Genomic DNA, 11704 nt, shown 5'->3' with positions numbered 1-11704 from the left:
CCTGACGGGCCAGTATGAGGTGCTGAGGTGCATCGGGCAGGGCGCCTTTGGCACCGTGAGGCTGGCCCGCCACATCCTGACGGGGGCGGAGGTGGCGGTGAAAACCGTGCACAAGGTCGAGGTGGACCCAGCCTTCCTTCGGGCCGAGGTGGCCATCATGAAGGCCGTGGAGCACCCCAGCGTGGTGCAGCTGTTCCAGGTGATGGAGACGGCTGACCGCGTGGACCTGGTGATGGAGTACGCTGGTCGGGGCGACCTGCTGCAGTACATCCCAGAGGGGGTGGGCCTGCCGGAGCGGGAGGCGCAGGGACTGTTCCAGCAGGTGGCCAGCGCCCTGCGCACGTGCCACGCCAAGGGCATCGCGCACAGGGACGTGAAGGCGGAGAACATCCTGCTGGACGCGCGAGGCCACGTCAAGCTGTGCGACTTCGGCCTGAGCGGCCTGTTCAGGCCGGGAGAGCTGCTGGACACGGATTGCGGCACGGTCACCCACTGGGCCCCGGAGAGGTTCCTCTATCAGGCGTACCACGGGCCCGCGGTGGACGTGTGGAGCCTGGGTGTCGTCCTGTACCTCATGCTGACGGGGCACCTGCCCTTTGAAGGCGACACCTTCGAGGAGCTGAGGGACCAGGTGCTGCACCGCTCCTGCGTCTTACCGGACCACCTGTCCTTCAACGCTCAGGACCTGCTGGCGGACATGCTGACCGTGGACCCCAGGGACAGGCCCAGCATGGCCGAAGTCGAGACACACCAGTGGCTGAAATGGGGTCAGTGGCCTTTTGAGCTTGCTGCCAGGAAGTCCCGCCGCCGCTTCTGCCCAGATCCCTCCACAGTGAAGGTCATGCTTGACCTGGGTTTCCACCTCACTGACACCTGGACGTCCCTGAAGGGCCGAAAGTTTGACAAAGCCATGGCTACCTATCTCCTGCTCAGGCACCAGCACTCGCAGGGGGTGGGCCTCACGGTCCAGAGGAGGTCTGTGCACTCGGGGCTCCAGCCCAGGTCCTCTGCGGGTTCTCTCCCAGCCACCCTGCCCCGCCAGAGGAGCGCCAGCAAGCCCACCTCTCCCTCCAGGCGGGTCGTGCCAGCTGTACAGCAGCCGCGTGGGGGGCACCTGCGGCCCGGGCAGAGGGGCAGCAAGGGAGGCAGCCTGCCTGCCCTGGCCCTCCCCAGCCTGCAGGCCCAGAGCCCAGCTGCCCCCGGCAGGGCCCCGCAGCAGGACCTTGCCGCCCTGCCTCCTGGCCCTGGGTCTGGAGGCCACAGGTCACAGGTGGAGGGCAGCAGGAGCCCCCAGGGAGTGTCAAGAGGAGAGCAAGCCCTCCCCAGGCAGCAAGCCCAAGGAGGGACAGCGGGCTCCTCCCAGGAAGGCACCAAGGCCTGGCGGAGGGTGGCCAGGAGGATCCTCGCCTGCCTCACACGAATGTGCTGTTGCTGCGTGGCGGCCCCCAGGACAGGGCCCAGGCAGGAAAACGGGGTGGCTCGGGCCCCAGAAGGGCAGGCACGCAGAAGGCAAAACAAAGTGGTTCCTGAGATGGTGGCCAGTTGAGATGGAGGCGCAGCCAAGCAGGTGGGTGGGTGCAGCCTGATGCGGCCCTTGCGCCATCCCTGATGGCCTTCCCCAGGACATAACCCGCTGTCCCTGGGTGGGTACCGAGAAGGGGGCGTGATGCGCTCAGGCTCAGGCCAGTCCCTGTCTTTCCCCTCAGCCATTTGGCAAGGATCTGATCAGCATGGCGCAGGTGCTCCATAGAGGCGTGCCACCTGCTGGCACCTCCTTCCTATGAGTTCCAGTCCAGAGGGCCTGCTGGGGACAGGATGCCTGGAGACAAGTGCTCTACCACCAACCCCCTCCCTGGTCTGCAAGAAAGACTGGGGAATCCTTTTCCTGGGATGCCCCTCCCCCCGCTGTGCTCTCCTCTGTCCCCTGTTTCTGCCATGGCAGACATGGCTAGTTCCTAATAAATTTCTCTTCCTCACAGATCTCCTTGCTTGGATGCTTTCAGGGGGACCAGGGAGATTTGTCTGGGTTGCATCCTGCTCTGAGTTGGGGCTGGGCCACCATCCATTAGAGCGAAGGGGTGGTTCTGTACTATTGGGAATAGAGCAAGGCAAGAGGGACTCCTGGGTCCTCTGGAGGTCCCCTGGGCAAACAAGGACTCTCAAGTGCTTGGGAAGGTGGGAGGCTCTTGAGCTGCCTGGGGGCCAGCAGTGCAGACCCTGTGGGGCACCTTCTGACCCTGCTGGTCCCTGATGAAGAGAGTGGAGAAGGGGAGGTGCCCTGGACAAAACATGCGCCCAGAGATCATGTCCTCAGTGACCTATCTCCTCCTGCTGGGCCCACGTCCTACTAATATCTCTACCATTTACCCCTAGCCCACCAAGACACACAATCACCAATGTCTCCATCCATTCGTGAACTCAAAGCGCCTTTTACAGCGCCTTTGATCATTCACCTACCCCAGGACCCCAGCAGAGAGTACTGCTCCCCTGAGGTTCAAGCCTTCAAGTTAGGAGCTCTCTGGGGACTGGGAAGATTCAGAGCAGAACAAGAGGGTTGTAGACTGTGCTTTGAATGTGGATTCGAGGCTGACCATGGGGTCAGAAGACTCAATTCAGATCCATTCTCTTCCACTGACCCTTTGAGTTACTATGGACATGTCACAGAACTCTGCAAGCCTTAGAGTTCTTGTTTATTCCAGAGGCCTTATTGAGCGCCTGCTGTGTCCGTGTGTGTGTGTGTGTGTGTGTGTGTGTGTGTGTGTGTGTTTACACATGCTTGTCTTTGGGATTCGTCCCAGGATCCCACCACTCATGAAAGCATATTTGTGCCCTGTGACAAAACAGGACCCACACTTTAGCCTCATGAACAGTGAAGCACATACAGGAGGCGGATCATAGGAGAGAGCGTGACACATCCAAGGGTCTGTGTACATCTCCTCCTGCTTTCCTTCTCCCTGAAAGGAGTCTCCAGATACAGGGTCTGAGGTCCAAGGCCGAGTCTTGAATAGGATCCACTAGTCCTGGTATGTGGAGGGAGCCTAGTTGGTGCCGGAATCTCTAGATTTTGTCAAGCTGCGTTTTGAAATGCCTTTATGTGAGACAGAACTTCTAATATTAAGCAACTGAACTGATTCATTTTTTTTATCTTCTGTAAATCAACTAAGTTTTTTACAGTGTACACAGGCCAAAAGCTAGGGGTTTATAGGGTTGGGGAAGGTCACTTGGCCTAATTTAGTCTTCTATTCATTCTGTATCCTCTGAGATTCCTTTGTTCTAAATGTCTTATTGCTCATTTAAGTTATTTTGTTGTTTTGCACTGTGTGGTGTTTTATTTTGTTTCAGTCTCAGAACATAGTTCCAATTCAGAATCTCTACAGCTGACATATTCACCCAAAGACTTCTTGGGAATCAAACCCATAAGTCATCTTTCTTGCTGGCTTATTGTGAAGTAAGAAGAACATGAATTCTCTGATACTCATCACATCAAGAAGTGGTTGAAAAAGTAACTCTCTTTATCTGGACAGTCTCTTTAACTGTTTTGATCCATAGCATATGGTAGAAGCTGTATCATGTAGATTTCTGGGCCCGGGTATTAAGTTTGTAGCTACCTCCACTTGCTGTCTCTTGGAATACTTACTATGTAAGAAAGTCCAAACATTTCTGTTTAAAAGCCCTCCTGGAGTAGAACTAAAATCCCAGGTCTACAGTCTCAGTCTCCCAGTAACAGGCAGCACCAATGTGCTAACCATCATGTGCTACCCATCAGTCAGCCATCTTGGAAGCAGATATTCCATTTCTAGTCAAGTCCTCTCTAATGAAACTCAGGTGACTAGAGAAGCACCATCCTGTCAATTGCTGACCAGACTGCAATTTTGTCAGCACAATTTTTTTAAGCCAAAAACTTTGCAGCGATTTCTTATATAGAGATAGCATACCATGAAATATTTTATTAAAAATGTGTATTGAATACTGCCCTGTAATGTTATGCTTATTTGGCAAAAAAGCATCTGTAGCTATTATCTAATTAAGACATGTTTACCCTTAGGACTATGAAATTCATACCAATAAAATTTAGCAGGGCCAATTACCACCTAATACAATTACCAACTCTGTTATTATTATATTTTTTTATACTGAGGATTTTGGTGCTCAGAGGTGCTCTATCATTGAGTTACATCGCCCACCTTTTTTATACTTTTTGAGAAAGGTTCTCACTAAATTGCTGAGGCTGGCCTCAAACTGTGACCCCTCCTGCCTCAGCACTCTGAGTCTCTGCGATTACAGGTAAGCACCATCACACTGGATTTTGTAGGCTCATGTGGAAGCTCAACATTCCTGCAATTCCAGCCCACCTCTCTAAAGTTAAGCCCCAGGGACTGGGAAGGCTGAGGCAGGAAGATCGCAAGTTTCAGGCCAGCCTGGGAAATTTAGAATTTTAACAACCCTGTAAGACACTGTTTAAAAATAAAAGCTGAGCGAGGTGACCCACTCCTGTAATCCCAGCATCTCAGGAGGTTGAGGCAGGAGGATCAAGAGTTCCAAGCCATCCTCAGCAAAAGCGAGGCACTAAGCAACTCTGTCAGACCCTTTCCATATATACAAAATAGGGCTGGGATGTGGCTCAGTGGCTGAGTGCCCCTGAGTTCAATCCCTAGTTAAAAAAAAAAAAAAAAAAGTAAAAATGCTGAGGATTTAGCTTAGTGTAAAACACCCATGGGTTCAATCCCCATTACTAAACAAAGAAACAAAAACAAAGCAAAAACAAAAAAAATTAAAAACCAGCAGATGGGCTTCAAAGGAAAGCTTAAAGGCAGGAAATCAAAAATAGCCTGGAGTCATGCTCATATTTAAGGCTGGAAGGAGAAGAGACTCAAATGGTGGCACTGTCCAATATCATAGCCATTGTCCACATGTAGCCACTTATAGTTACGTTTTTTCCATTTCTTAGCTTTTTTTCAAATTTTATTTTTTTTATTCTGATTTGTTTTATATGACAACAGAATGCATTATAAGTCATATTACATATATAGAGACCAACTTTTCATATCTCTGGTTGGAAACAAAGTATATACACACCATTCCTGTCTTCATACATGTGCTTTGGATAATCATGTCCATCATATTCCACCATTATTTTCAACCCCATGTCCCCTCCCTTCCCCTCCCACTCCATCTAGAGTTTGTCTATTTTTCCCCCTTCCTACCTGACTATGAAACAGCTTCATGCTGGTTGTTTTAATGACTCATAATAATAGTCATTATTTATCAGGTCTTTAGTGTGTGCCCAAAACTGTGAAAACACTTCATAAACTAGATTTCTTTTTAAAGTCATGTTTGTTGAGATATAATTTATATATGATACAATTTACCCTGTTTACTTTATAGTTATATGTATTTTGATAACAAAAATATAAAAAGTGACAACATGTATATATGGATACATGGTACTACATGTTACCTTGTTCTCCTTTCCTTCTTTTTTTTTTAAAACAAATAGAGAAATTAATTTTAATATATTTTATTTAACCCAATGGATAACCAATATCATTTGCAAAGAAAATAATTGTTAGCAAGATATGTCATGTTCATTTTCTTAGTCCTAGTAATTCTTTGGAATCTAATGTCTATTTAACACATAGCACACCTCAATTTAGACTATACACATTTCAAATACTCAGTGGCCTCATGTAACCAATGGCTGCCCTATTGGCTCCTTTATCCATCTTTCACCTTTGGATGAGACACATGCTGTAGGCTGCATGATAAGTCTCCTTGTTATGTGGTTCCTTGTTGCATTCTATCAGAAAGGGACACCAAAGAGATGAACTTAAAATATACAAGAGTAGAGCAAGGTGTTTTATTCCTGCCTATAAGACTCTATTATAGACTGTGAGTTGGTTTCTACATGCCTTGAGTGGGAATAACTTCAGTTAGGTCACCTTCCCTTCAAGATTTTCATAATGGCTCTCTCTTACTTCACCTCCTACCTCTCCAAGTTTACAGAAGGAAAGGTGCTTCACAAAATTTATTAGTTACCTTCAACCTTGCCCTTATCTTTATAAATACCTTAGTAAACAATTTTTCCTCTGATTGATCTTTTCCATCTTTGAATCTTAAATAATGGCTTTTTAATTATAAGAGAGTAAAGTATACCTCATCTCATATCACAGGCAATGTATATACACATACTAGATTAATTATACATTAAAATATAACATATAAAATGCTAACACTTTTAGAAAACATATTCATATAACTTTGTGAGAAGAAATGGGAAACCGAAAATATGAAATAAACAAAAACCTGAAAAATGAGATGATATTGTAGTTTAAATTTTTATGTGTAAAAATTTATCAAAAAGTTGAAAGAGACATGAATTGTATTACAGGTCATTTTCGTTTATTTTTGATATTTAGCTTGACTTGGTTTCTCCTTTGGTTGGCTTTTCCTTTTGTAGTTCTTCCCTTTACAGATTTTTATTGTTGTTTTTTTATTTCCTCCTCATGGACTATTTTGCCAAGAATGTTCTATAGTGCGGGCTTTCTTGCTGTAAATTCTTTTACCTTTTGTTTGTCATGGAAGGTTTTTATTTTATTGTCATATTTGAAGCTTAATTTTGCTGGATATAAGATTCTTGGTTGGCATCCATTACCTTTTAGAGCTTGGTATATATATATTGTTCCCGGATCTCCTGGCTTTGAGAGTCTGGGTTGAAAAATCTGCTGAGATCCGAATTGGACTTCCCTTATAGGTAATCTGATTGTTCTCTCTTGCAGCCTTTAAAATTCTATCCTTATTCTGTATGCTAGGCGTTTTCATTATAACTTGTCTTGATGTCGATCTGTTGTAATTTTGTACATTTCGTTTCCTATAGGCCTCTTGTATTTGATTTTCCAGTTCATTCTTCATGCGTGGGGATTTTTCTGCTATTATTGCATTGAAGAGATTGTACATTCCCTTGGTGTGAATCTCTGAACCTTCCTCGATCCCGATAACTCATAAATTTGGTCTTTCGATGGTATCCTATAATTCTTAGATATTCTGTTCATGGTTCCTTTCTATCTTCTCTGTGAGGTCAACTTTATTTTTAAGATTGTATATTGTATCTTCATTGTCTGAGGTCCTGAATTGCAAGTGATCTAGTCTGTTAGTGATGCTATGTATTGAGTTTTTAAATTGGCTTATTGTTTCTTTCATTTCAATTATTTCTCTTTTTTCCTGCAACTTGTATTTGTTCTCATCTCTTTGTTGGAGTGATCCGTTTTTACCTGTTTTTGCTCACATAGGTCATTCTTTAGTTCCCGAATCATTTTAGTTATGTATATTCTGAACTCCTTCTCTGACATTTCACCTACTTCACTAGCTATGGATTCTATTGTTGTAGTATCTTGGTTTGTTTGAGGCACTTTCTTCCCTTGTTTTTTCATGATGTCTATGAGTCTTCCTCTCTTGCAGTGTAGACCCGAGGTATGACAGTTTCTGCCCTACTGTCTTATAGTGTCCCTATATGTTACCAATACCTCACTTTTAAGGGAGAGATCAGTATTACAGCACTCAATGTACCCAACATGCAGCCATATACCAGTAAGCTTCTATTTTTACATCTTGCTGTATTTTACTCATCAGAAATGATGAGTTCGGTTATCTTCAACCTTATAGTCAGTAGTTTTGCGTAATGGTTTACAGTTTCTCATGGTAGAAGTGGGGCATGGGGGGTTGGCTGAGATGTTTATGAAGTAGGATATTAGAATATGGAGGCAGTAGATTATATGACACGTGAGAGTGTAATCATAAGAAGTTGGCTGTTAGTAGGAGAAACATGAGATAGGTAACCCCATGCAAGACTCCCTGTTACCTCAGCAACAGGATAACTGTTAGCTCCCCCAGTAGAGAAACCTCTGGTGCAGCCAGGGACCTTTATGATATCTTACCAGGTCCTTATTGTTGTCCCTTGATACAAGTGATGATATCCCAGTTTCGTGGTGGTGGCAGCCTCAAGCTTATATGTACCCTGATGTTAGGCTGTGGAGCCATGCTTTGGTGAACGAGGAACCCCAGTGTGGGGTGGCTCAACGCATATCTCTGGACCCTGGACAGGCCTCTCCTCCTGACCTCCTGGTGGCCTGTGGCGGGCCTCTCCTCCAGATCTATGGGCCACGATGTGGCAGTCATGTCTCTCTGGATCTCTGGGCCACGTGACACCAGGGGGTTCTTGTTTGGCTTTAAATGTCTCACTCCATTCTACCTTACATTATTTTCTTAAAATATATCATAAAAAACTAACATTGCCCTCTCAGATCCCTATGTGTTTTCATGCTATTCTCTCTCTTTTGAAGCCTCTTCACAAATTCCTAGAAGCTGACTGAGAAAGCCTTTTGCATATGTTAGACCCAGAGTTTAAATAAATCTCAACCTGATTAAATATCTAGAATCAGTTTTCCTTCTTCTACTCAGTGCAGTTAATTTTAATTTTCTCCTTCCTCCTCTGGTTTCTTTTTTCCTACTCTACTGGTCTTCCTTCTATTTATCTATAGTTTTAAAAATTATTTCTTTATACATATGCACAAAGGTGAAATGCACTTTGGTATATTCATGTATGCACCTAAGATAGTTTGATCAATTTCATTCCACCATTCCTCACATTTCCTGTTCCTCCTTCTTCCATTTCAATACTCTTCTCTACTTCACCAATATTTCTTGTATTTTCATCCCTCCTCACCTTTTTTCCTTATTTTTTTTCTAGCTACTGCATTATGAGAGAAAACATTTGTTTTAGCTTTTTTGCTACTGCAACTGAAAGACCAGACCACAACAATGGTAGAGGAGGAAAAGTTTATTCAGAGGGCCTATGGTTTACAGCAGTCTGAGTCCACAGAAGGCTGGCTCCATTCCTTGGGGCTCAAAGAGAGGCAAAATATCATGGCAGAAGTGTGTGGCACAGAAAAGTCATTCACATGATGATCCGGAAGCAGAAAGAGACTCCATTCATCAGATACAAAATATATAATCCAAAGAAAAGCCTCCCCCAATAACCCAACTCCTCCAGACATAGCCTGTCTGCCTTCAGCCATCAATCTTTAATCCCATCAGGGGATGAATCACTGATTGAGTCAAGACTTTCATAACCCAACCATTTCTCCACTAAACCTTCTTGCATTATCTCACACATGAGCTTTTGGGGGACACTTCAAACCGTGACAACATTTGACCCTTGACTTTCTGAGTGTGCTTATTTCACTTAGCATGATGTCCTCCAGTTCCATGCTTTTACCAGCAAATGCATATCATCTTCTTTATAGTTGTTTTAAATTCCATTGTGTATATATGCCTCATTTTCTTTACCCACTCATCTGTGGAAAGGGTAAAGACTGCTTCCATAACTTGACTGTTGTGCATTGTGCTACTATAAACATGGATGTGGCCGTATCACTATAGCATGCTTATTTTAGTTCTTTTGGATAAGTAACAAGGAGTGGGATAGCTGATTCATACAATGGTTCTATTTCTAATTTTTTCAGGAATATCCATACTTCTTTCCAGAGTGGTTGCTTTACTTTACAGTCCAACCAGCAATATATGAGTATATCTTTCCCCCCACATCCTCTCCAGCATCTGTTGTTATTGTTTATAACCTTGATTATTGCCATTCTGATTTGAAATGAAATCTCAATGTAGTTTTGATTTGCATTTGCCTGCTTGCTAGAGATGTTGAACATTTTTTCATATATTTGTTGGCCACCTGTCTTTCTTCTTCTGAGAAACATCTGTTTACTTCTTTTTTCCATTTATTGGGGGGTTTTTTTTGGTGTTAAGTTTTTAAATTCTTTATATGTACATTTAATATTAATCCACTAAAGAGCAAGTGGCAAGGATTTTCTCCCATTCTGTAGGCTCTCTCTCTCCACACACTTTTAACTGTTTTCTTTTCTGTGCAGAAGCTTTTTAATTTGATGCTGTCTCACTTATTGGTTCCTGGTTTTATTTCTTGTACTTTAGGAGTCTTGTTAAGGAAGTTGATGCCTGTGCCAATATATTGGAGTGTTGAGCTTATGTTTCTTCTAGCAGTTGTAGAGTTTATGGTCTAATTATTAGGTCTTTAAACCACTTGAGTTACAATTAATTTAAATTGTTTTTTACAATTAAACAGTCTGAAGGACAGTCTCTCCTGCATTTAATAAAGTAAATCTCCCCTACTGTGATTGGTTCTTTGCCATTACAAGTATATTGCATTGAAAGTAACAGAAAAGTCTAGAGTTAATGAAAAGAATAAAGACAAATGAGTGAAAATTTTTGCATGTATATGAAGACAATAATATAGTCCAGTATTATTCCAAACAAATATTTTGATGTGTAGATTGTTTTTAACAGGTTAAAGATATGCAATAAATGTTTTGCTACATGTCAGATCACCCAAAGTAGAAATGAAACATTTTTGGCTTTTATTTACAAATAAAAAAACGTTCAGCACAAAAAAAAATTAGATTCATCTCTTCCAGCAAGTCAACATTTAAGACTTTTTCATTCAATATATCCTTTCTAAAACTTATTTTAAGAGAGATTTTATGATGTGTTGAAATACAGTTCTTTTTTCTGCCCTTCATTTTCATTTCCTTAAGGGTTCATGATAAGACAGAATCCTTGATTAGAGAGAGACAAGAATTTTTTAAAATAAAACAAGTATTAATTATAGTCAATCTTATTATGATCTTAACCATTCAACATTTCATATACTGAATCATTTTTCTAATCAGGTACCAACAAGAGAAAGTAAACATACTTAGTAAATAAAACCAGTAGTTCTCTTTTAAAAACCCAATGCCAGGGCTGGAGTTGTAGCTCAGTGATAAAGTGCTTTCCTGTCATGTGCAAGGCACTGGGATTGATTCTCAGCACCACATATAAATAAATAAAAGAAATGACCATCAACACCTAAAAACATATTTTTAAAAAAACTCTAAAAAATCGAATAAAAAAAAGTAAATTAGTAAATTTGCTTTTATCTAAAAAAAAACAACAAAAACATACAAAACAAAATACCAATGCCATTTACTTCTCCAACACTATTTTTTTATTTGTAACTTTTTCTGTTATTTTCTCTTATAAATTAGAAGCCAAAGATAACCAAAACATTTAAATAACATAAAAATTTTCCACCCTGATTTTATGATGTGTCTTATAAATGTTTTTCTCAGTTTTCAAATATCCAAATGTTGTTTTTAGGTAGTTCCTATAGATCATTATTAACAGTTGCTAAAATGGAACTACATGTAGTTTGCCATTACTTTAAAAAATATGTTTATTCTTAGTTGAACACAAAATATAATTTCCTTTTGTTTTTTTTGTTTTTTTTTTTTTTGAGCAGGGGGTGGAGGCGGTACTGAGGAATGAACTAGGGAGTATTCCACCTCTGAGACACATCCCCAGCCCTATTTTTGTATTTTATTTAGAGACAGGGTCTCACGGAGTTGCTTGGCTGCCTTGCTTTTGCTGAGACTGCTTGAACTTGCTATCCTCCTGCTTCAGCCTCTGTATGTTAATTTTTGAATTTTTAAATATTGCACCTATAAATTGGATCATTTATCCAATTGTCAAAGTGCCACAAATAGCAAATAGCAAATAGCACTGGGGGTTCATACAACTCAGAGAGCTTGCTGAATTAAATAATACTTTCAGGAATTTTCTTACATAAAAAAATGAGGAAAAT

General features: G+C 42.3%; 1 pseudogene; it reads right to left on the bottom strand.

The window, feature by feature from the left end:
• Positions 1 to 1973: 1973 nt before the first annotated feature.
• Positions 1974 to 11704, bottom strand: part of LOC144257015 (dehydrodolichyl diphosphate synthase complex subunit NUS1 pseudogene) — a 28466-nt pseudogene continuing 18735 nt past the window's right edge.

Source organism: Urocitellus parryii, chromosome 9 (genome assembly GCF_045843805.1).
Source record: "Urocitellus parryii isolate mUroPar1 chromosome 9, mUroPar1.hap1, whole genome shotgun sequence".
NCBI lineage: Eukaryota > Metazoa > Chordata > Mammalia > Rodentia > Sciuridae > Urocitellus > Urocitellus parryii.
Note: the sequence above shows the minus strand (reverse complement) of the source record. Positions and strands in the feature narration are given on the sequence as shown.